General features: G+C 45.7%; 1 long non-coding RNA gene across 1 annotated transcript; it reads left to right on the top strand.

The window, feature by feature from the left end:
* Positions 287-8,445, top strand: LOC106503092. Its single transcript, XR_001296760.2, has 2 exons — positions 287-439; positions 8,239-8,445. It is a non-coding gene; the product is annotated as an uncharacterized LOC106503092 (long non-coding RNA).

Genomic DNA, 8,845 nt, shown 5'->3' on the forward strand with positions numbered 1-8,845 from the left:
CATAGTATTTGGTGCATTGCTCCATACCTCTGTGGATGTTCAATAAATGCTGTGGATTGACCACCAGTGGTAACGATAATAGGAAACATTGCGGTGATACAAAATAGAGCAGTTGTAGATAAGTGTAATTGCATATATTAGATAAAGCAAAAGTAGATTGAAAAATATGGAAATAAAGGAGCAGAAAAGGATATTTGTTTTAAGTTAGGTACTTGGTCAAACAACTGTCCATTGGGTACCTGTCATGGACCATCTTTGTCACCATGGTGAAAAAGTCTTTGTTCTCATAGAACCTTACATTCTAGACAAAGAGTGGCAACTGAATTAATTAACAAGATAAAACTAGGTGGTAATGATGGATATTCAAGATACAAGCAAAACAACATGATAGTTTGAGAATGGCAACTAGGACCTGTTCAGTATGGAGACAACACTAGAGGTGAGACCTACAGTTGAGAAGGAACCAGCCCCGGGAAGGGCCGAGGGAAGAGCTGCAGACAGACAGAACAGCCGGGGCCAGGGCCCTGAGCTGGGAAGCCTGACGAGTGTTTGAGGAGCTGGAAGGAGGCCAGGGGGCTGCAGCAGGGTGAGAGCAAGAGGGGCAGATGGCACAGAGAAAGCTGGAAGGTATCGGGGTGTATAGAGGTCAAAGAAAAGGTGGGGTTTTACACTAAGGAAAATGGAAGGAAAGAAGTGATGTCATCTGATTAAAATCATGGATTTACTACTGATAATAGCTTAACTTTGTATGTTGCAGCACACAGAATGCTTCCAAAAATATTATCTTCAGTGATCTTGGTGGATTGAATACTTTGATTCCTTGTCTTGTGGAAAGGACATAATGGGTTACAACCTCCAAGAAACTATAAAGTATAGTCAAATGCTTGCAGTGCTAAAACTAGGCTGAAGTACAGTTAACATCTGATGTTTGCAAAGGCCCGTTGAGAGCTGCCTGGGTTTGGATCATTACAGATCCAAACTCTTGTCCAGTTAGAGACAGCCAAATGTGCAGAGGTCTTGAGACAGACCTTAAAAACCACTCTCAGAAAATATGCACACTTCTATAATTATAAAAATATTTGCTATTTTGTATATTTTATATATTCATGTATATTTATAAAAGTAACTTTAAAATTATTTCCTGACATGACTTTCTTACTTTGGTCAGTTAAGCCCTTTCTTGTAAAAGTGCTGAAAAGAGTTCTTGTAAACTGAGCTCTCTAAGTGTTTGGATGCTGGTAACTGAGAATCCACTGGGTTGTAATTAGAGAATTGGCCACCTTGATTGGCTGCAGAGAATTATAGGAACACCAAATAACATTGCAACAATTATGCCCCAGCAATTAGCAACCAATAAAGTAGCAGACCTCATTGATACAGCTGTCCTACTTAGTAAAAATATTGGAAAACAAATACCCTGCAAAACAAATAACATGTAACTAGCTCTGGCAGAAGAGCAAAAGTGAACTTGGCTACAGTCGGAAATCTACCAACAGTCAGGCCTGGGCTGAGAGAGGGCAGTTTCCTGAGTACAGAATGGCATCCTGCAATGATAACAGCCCTTTCTCTTGTTTAGTAGATGGGAAGTTCCATTCTGGCTTTCTCGGTAGCTCAGCAGTAAAGAATCCTTCAGCAATTCAGGAGATGGAGATGTGGGTTCAATCCCTGGGTTGGGAAGACCCCCTGGAGTAGGAAATGGCAGCCCACTCCAGTATTCTTGCTGGGAGAATCCCATGGACAGAGAAGCCCGTGGGCTAAGTCCATGGGGCCACAAAGAGTCAGACACAACCCAGCAACTGAGAACGCATGCACACAAATTCCATTCTAAGTGTTTAACAAGCCTGGTAGCATTTCATTCTTACAGCAACCCACCAAGAGAGCTACACTACTAGCTCCCAAATACCTGGTGGCTCAGATGGTAAAGAATCCGCCTGCCAATGCAGGAGACCTGGGTTCAATCCCTGGGTTGGGAGAATCTCCTGGAGAAGGGAATGGTAACCCACTCCATTCTCGCCTGGAGAATTCCATGGACAGAGGAGCCTGGTGGGTTACAGTCTATGGGGTCCCAAAGAGTTGGACATGACCAAGCAACTAGCATTTTCAGTTTCACAGATGAGGAAGTCGAGCCCCAAAGAGGTTACACTCTCATAGATGGCGGAGCCTTGAGTTAAAAGCAAAATTTAAGATAAACTTATGAGTTGGCACTCTGACACCTAGTGTATCCAGCTTTTCTGAGCTGGAGGCTCAGTGATGCTTTCTAAAGACATCCCCCCAACCTTGCTGCCTCCCCAACTTGATTGCTGTTCAGGTTCTGGAAAGTAGCGCCTATTATAATGTCTTCTTTGAACAGCCATAAACCACTTAAAGCTTGTTTGAAGGTCTTTGCTCACTACTTGTATTTTGCTACTCAGTTTTTACCAAACTATAGTAGGTGATATAACCTCAACATGCAAAACCAGGATCACTGGACTCGACCAGAATTTCTATGGATTGGGAATATTTTATCATCCTGGACTCTTTAAAAAAAAAAAAAAAAGAAACTGGTATATAGTTGCTTCACAATGTTGTATTAGTTCCTGCAGCGCAATGAAGGGAATCAGCTGTATGTATACATATATCCCCTCCCTCTTAGATCTCCCTCCTACCCGCCACTCCCCATCCCACCCATCTAGGTCATCACAGAGCACCGAGCTGAGCTCCTTGTGTTTTACAACGACTTCCCACCAGCTATCTATTTCACACGTAATCATGTATTTATGCTAAATCTAATCTCTCAATTTGTCCTAGCCTTCCTGTCCCCTCAGTGTTCACACGCCCATTCCCTGTGTCTTTGTCTCTATTCCTGCCCCGCAAACAGATTCATCAGAGCCATTTTTCTAGATTCCACATACATGTGTTAATATAAGATGTTTGTTTGTTTTTCTCTTTCTCACTATGTCTCTCTGTATGAAAGAATCTAGATCTACCCACATCTCTACAAATGACTCCATTTCATTCCTCTTTATGGTTGAGTAATATTCTATTGTATACATGTACCATATCTTTATCCATTTATCTGTTGGTGGAGACTCAGGTTGCTTCCAGTTTGGGCTATTGTAAATAGTGCTACAATGAACACTGGGGTGCACATGTCTTTTTGAATTATGTTTTTCTCAGGGTACCCTGGACCCTTTGAAGGGACTCTCTCCCCACTCATTACTGGGTAGCATCCACCTGTCCCCCAACTCCTGTATTCATCTAAAACCCACCCTGTACACCCCCACTTGTCGTGCTGGTCTTTCGGCATCCCACCCTTACCCAGGTTGGCACTGTCTTTCCCCTAAAAAGTCCTCCCAGTTGGAGGAACATCTTTGTCCTTCCTGTTCTGGCCAAACCTCAGAATCTCCTTGTCTGCACACTCCACATTCATTCAGAAAGTAGAGCAATGTGAAACTTACAAACAGGTTTGGATCCACCCTTGAGACCCTGGGTGAAACATTTAATTACTCTGAGCCTCAGAGTCCTCATCTGCAACATGTAAATACCGATAGCATCACCTCTTGGCTGCTGAGCCTGGGATGGAATCCTGCTCAGCACTGTGCTTCTCTAGCAGGTGGCCCCGTAGGCTTGCGGTGTGACGGAACTGGGCCTGGCACATTGAGGATGCTCAGTGCATAATGGTTATTGTCATGAATACTTTGTATTCTCACAAAGAATATCCACTTCTTTCCAATGTATGGGACTTTGTGTATTATGTCTTTAAAAATTGCTAGAATAAAATAATATATTAAGTAATGAAAAAAAAGAAACCTCCGTCTGCCCTGTCCTGGTCAATGATGTGGGGCCATAGTCCACTTATGGACTGAATGGGAAGAGAGTTAGTTGTGTGACAATGAGCATCATGCCTGCATTGTTTTCTTTCTTTTGTATCCCTAGCATCTAGCACAGCTCTTGGAAAATTACAATAATAGCTAGAAGAGACATAGTGCACACTTATTGAGCACGTCATAATTGCTAGGTGCCATATTAAACCATTTATCTGTGATATTTAATCCTCACAAGAATTCTCTGGGGCAAGTCCTTCTATCTTCGCCGCTTTATAGAATGAGAAGCTGAGCTTCAGAGGAGTGAAGTACTTGGCCTTGACTCACACAGTCCGTGGCAGTAACGCCAGAATTCAAAGTGAGAATGGTTTGACTGTGAGCCCTGGGCTTTAACCGCAGAATATGCTGTTCTAGTAAACAGTGAAGGAAGAAGTAGGGAGGAAGGAGGAAGCAAGGGAGGGAATAGGAGAGGGAGGGAGGGAGAGGGGAAGGAAGGGATGTTCTTTGGAGTCCCAGCAGAAGTACCCAATCTAAACTTAACTGCACACTGGAAGCACTTGACCAGCTTTTTAAAAACTCCTGATGCCTAGTACCCACCTGCAGAGATTTCCGTTTAATGCCTCTGGTCTGCAGCGTGGTCACCAGGATTGTGAATGCTCCCAGGGGACTCTGGAGTGCAGTCAAGGCTGAGACCCCCTTGCCTTGGCTGGAACCTATCCCCTCCCTCCTCCAAGGTGGCCAGAGGGCACTTTTCATTAGCACACGTGAATGGCACCTGAGGCCTCCAAATGGCAGCTGCAGCTGTGCTGGGCTCTGACCAGGCAGGGCTGGGTGGTGTGGTTGGTGTAGAGCCCAGAGGGGCACGGGATTCAGGAAGTGGGGTTTATTACAGTCCAGATGACAAAACCTGCTGGGCCGAGATGCTTGCTGACAGAGCTCAGATTGCAGGAGAGGGGCGCTCCAACCCTTCTGCTGAGTGTCCCCCTCACTACGTGACAGGGCGCCTCGTGTCTGGCATTTCCTCCACAATGACTTTTCCAGACTGTCCCAGATGGGTGCCCTGAACTGCCTCAAGGACTGGCTCTCAGAGCTGCTCAGCTCATCGTGGGCTGGGCTGGGGATTCCTGGTCAGGCTGGGCTAAGCCTGAGACTTGGCAAGAGGCAGGGAAGAAGGACTTCCGCTTGTGGGGCAGGTTGTCTGAACTGAGCTGGGAGTGGCCGAGATTATCTGGGCTGCCAGGCCAAGGGAGATAGCATTTCCTTTGATGTAGGAAGGAAGTGTGTCCGTCGCTCAGTTGTAGCCAACTCTATTTGACCCCATGAACTGTAGCCTATCAAGCTCCCCCTGTTCATGGGATTCTCCAGGCAAGAATACTGGAGTGGGTGGCCATTTCCTCCTCCAGAGGATCCTCCCAACCCAGGGATCGAACCAGGGTTTCCCACATTGCAAGCAGATTCTTTACTACTGAGCCCCCCTTTGCCACTGAGCCACCAGGGAAGCCCTCTAGGAAGGAAATGGACCTTTTGAGAATATGAGTTGGACTCCCCGAGGTTCATTGCCAAGCCTGGAACTGGAAGCCGGTCTGCACAGCTCCCCAGCTTCACACTCCACGGAGAACTGTGCAGGCAGTCAGCTGTCCATCTCTTGGCTGCCGCAAGATCCTCAACACATGGGAGACCTGCCCTCTGCAAAAGAAACAAGACAGAAGCAAACAAAAATAGCACTTCCCCATGCTGGCCCAGCCATTGACTCAAAATGTTCTTGAAGCTTATAATCAAAGTGGCTCTTTATGTTGCTTATACCCCAGATCTTGTGGTAGGTGCTTTACATTGTTAATTCATCTAATCCACACTTGCTCTCGACTGGTAGATAATATCCCCATTTCACAGAAAAGTAGCTTGAGTTTCAGAGAGGTTAAATAAGCTGCCCAAGGTCAAAAAGCTTATATGACAAGCTAATGCGGTGTCTGGACTGGACTAAAGCTCCGTCAAAATATTTGTGCTCCATATCCTCAGTACACTGCCTTTCTTGGTGTGTGTGTGTGTGTGTGTGTGTGTGTGTGTGTGTGTGTGCTCTCAGTCACTCAGTTGTCTCCAACTCTTTGGGGACCCCATGGACTGTAGCCTGCCAGGCTCCTCTGTCCATGGGATTTCCCAGGCAAGGATACTGAAGTGGGTTCCCGTTTCCTCCTCCAGGGGATCACATAGTCTCTGTTTTATTAATCTCTGAGTTTCTGGCCCCTTTCACAGAGCCGTACACCTAAATGACCCCCTATAATATTTGCCGAGTGGATGGATGGATGGATGAATGAATGAACAAATAAAGCTATTACTTGACTCTAATTACAACTCTTCAGTTGCCAATTGGAGGTTGTAAGGGTGACAGAAGTGATGCCTGTGACAAAGTGTTAAGAGTATGGGGACCTCCTACATAGGAAAGATTTGCTAATGCTACTCAAAACACTCAGAATATTGAAAGGATAAAATTTCTCATTGCAGCAATTTGAAAGGTGTCTATATATTTTACTAATCAACTGCAAAAAATAACAGTGACAAGACATTGGATATGAAGGATCCAGAAAGTTTTTCTGCTGATAGAGAGATGGCTTTGAGAAGAAATTCTATTTCAGAACATTCTTTTGGCTCACGTTCATTTGGTGCTTGTGGCGGTTGGAGAGTTTGGAGCTCTAAAGGAATTCAGAGACTATGCTTGCAATGCCCTGTGCTAGACATTAGGAAACTCAGAGGAGTTTAGCCAGTTAATCAGAGTCACAGAAAAGGTAAGTGGCAGAGCTGCAAGGAGGATCCCAGGATCTGGTTTGCACCAGGCTCATGCTGTCTTTCCTGCCTGGAGCTGAGCTGAGCAGAGTTCCTTGGAGCCAAAGGGTGGCCTGTGAGTTGCACGCCTGCAGCCGGGCCTGGCAGACCAACAACAGCGTGATTGATGGTTCCTCTGCTTTTGTCATTTATTTGCCTTGTTTTTTTTTCCTTCCCCCAACAGAGCTGATAAGGAAGGTTTTGCTAGAGAATCATGTATCTCTTCTTTTTTCCCTCTGACCAGTGAGATGCAGTTCTCCATTACTCTGGCCACTTTTCAAGGGTAAGCAGTTTTGCATTGTTCAGCACCTAAACTGGGTGTTGAAAGAGACTCAGGAAAGGCCTCTTAATGTTGGGGTGCTTGTCTCTGTTCTCTGAGTCCCAAGGAATAACCCACCTATTGAGGCTGGCACTTCCATCTGATCTGATCAATTTTTTTCATTTATGATACTGTCCAAAATGTGGAAGCTGACAGTCCATCTTCACACTGCTTTTCAGACAGTGTGATGTGATACAACAATGATACGTAGTGGGACAGACAGACTGTGAGTCCAGGATCTGTATCTACTGGGCTGGGTGGAGTCCAGCAAGTGACTTCATTTCCCTGAGTTTTGTTTCTATGTCTGTGAACCAGAGATCTGGGCAGGGACTGTGTTGAAGCTAGAGAGAGATGTCCAGGTTAAAACATTTACAGAGGCACCGGTGTGGCCCTGAAAGTGAGTGCCCTTAAACACTGCCCCCCAGAAGACTCTCATCACCTTAGTCCAAGCCTGTTGAGACAGTTCTCATAAGAACTGTTAGCCCTTATTAAACATGTACTATATGCCTGTCACCATCTCAAGGGCTCTGCATACATAGACAAGGATACTGAGCCAGAGGTTTTACCTACCAACACTCAGTCAACGGCAACCCACTCCAGTACTCTTGCCTGGAGAATCCCAGGGATGGGGGAGCCTGGTGGGCTGCCGTCTATGGGGTCGCACAGAGTCGGACACGACTGAAGTGACTTAGCAGTAGCAGCACCAAGAATAAATAAATGAATAAAACCAAGGACTTGAAAAGCCTGCACACTTTCTTTTTTTAATTTTTTATTTTATATTGGAGTATAACTTATTAATGGGCTTCCCAGGTGGTGCTAGTGGTAAAGAACCCTCCTGCCAATGCAGGAGACTTAAGAGATGCAGGTTCGATCCCTGGGTCGGGAAGATCCCCTGGAGGAGGGCATGGCAACCCACTCCAGTATTCTTGCTTGGAGAATCCCATGGACAGAGGAGCCTGGCGGGCTACGGTCCGTAGGGTTGCAAGGAATCGGACATGACTGAAGCGACTTAGCACAGCACAGCACATAGCCTATTAACAATGTTGTGATAGTTTCGGGTGGACAACAAAGAGACTCAGCCATACATATACATGTATTCATTTTTCACCCAAACCCCCCTCCCATCCAGGCTGCCACATAACGTCGAGCGGAGTTGCCTGTGCTATACAATGGGTCCTTGTTGGTTATCCATTTTAGATATACCAGTGAAGACCCGCACGCTTTCTACTCAGCAGTCTGACACTTAGTGGCTGCTTAAATAGACACTCAGCAGTTCTCCGTGTTGCGGCCGTTATTCAGGTGTGAAGTTAGAGGCACTGCTCTACCCTCCCCTGAAGTAGCCGGCATTTCGTTCGGGACCTCGAGTGGCGCCTGACCACCTCCGCCAGTCTTGCAGATGACAGATCAGTTTACAGCGCTGCCGAGTGAAGTCATATTAAGTCGTCCGTCTCTGCCAAATGCTATTCATTGTGAGATCTGCCTCATAATAAAGCATGATGGATTGCTTCTTTTGGCCAGAGAATAACTTAACCTCTGACTCGAGATGGAGGTATGTTTTCCATGAAAAGGTGGTTAACGGTCTCTTCCACTTGTCAGAAACACCGGCCAAGGTGGCGTGAAGTTGCCAAAAGCCATATTACATCCTCAAAGTCTGTGAAAATAAATTCCTCTCGATATATTATGTATTTAGTTCCCCATCTGGGTTTCCAGGAATTCAGGCTGTTATTGTACAGTCTAATTTTAAATCTCGAGCTTTTTTATTCAAAAGAAATACCTCCCCCCCCCCCACCTCCACCCCTTGTTCTTTCCTCCCCTTCTTGTTCTGTGGGCATTCTACGGTGGATTTAATTGAGTTTTCCCCACAAGGATTCCATTGCCGCTCCGTGGCTTGAATATCCTGATAGTC

The sequence above is a fragment of the Capra hircus genome, chromosome 18, assembly GCF_001704415.2.
Source record: "Capra hircus breed San Clemente chromosome 18, ASM170441v1, whole genome shotgun sequence".
Classification (NCBI taxonomy): domain Eukaryota; kingdom Metazoa; phylum Chordata; class Mammalia; order Artiodactyla; family Bovidae; genus Capra; species Capra hircus.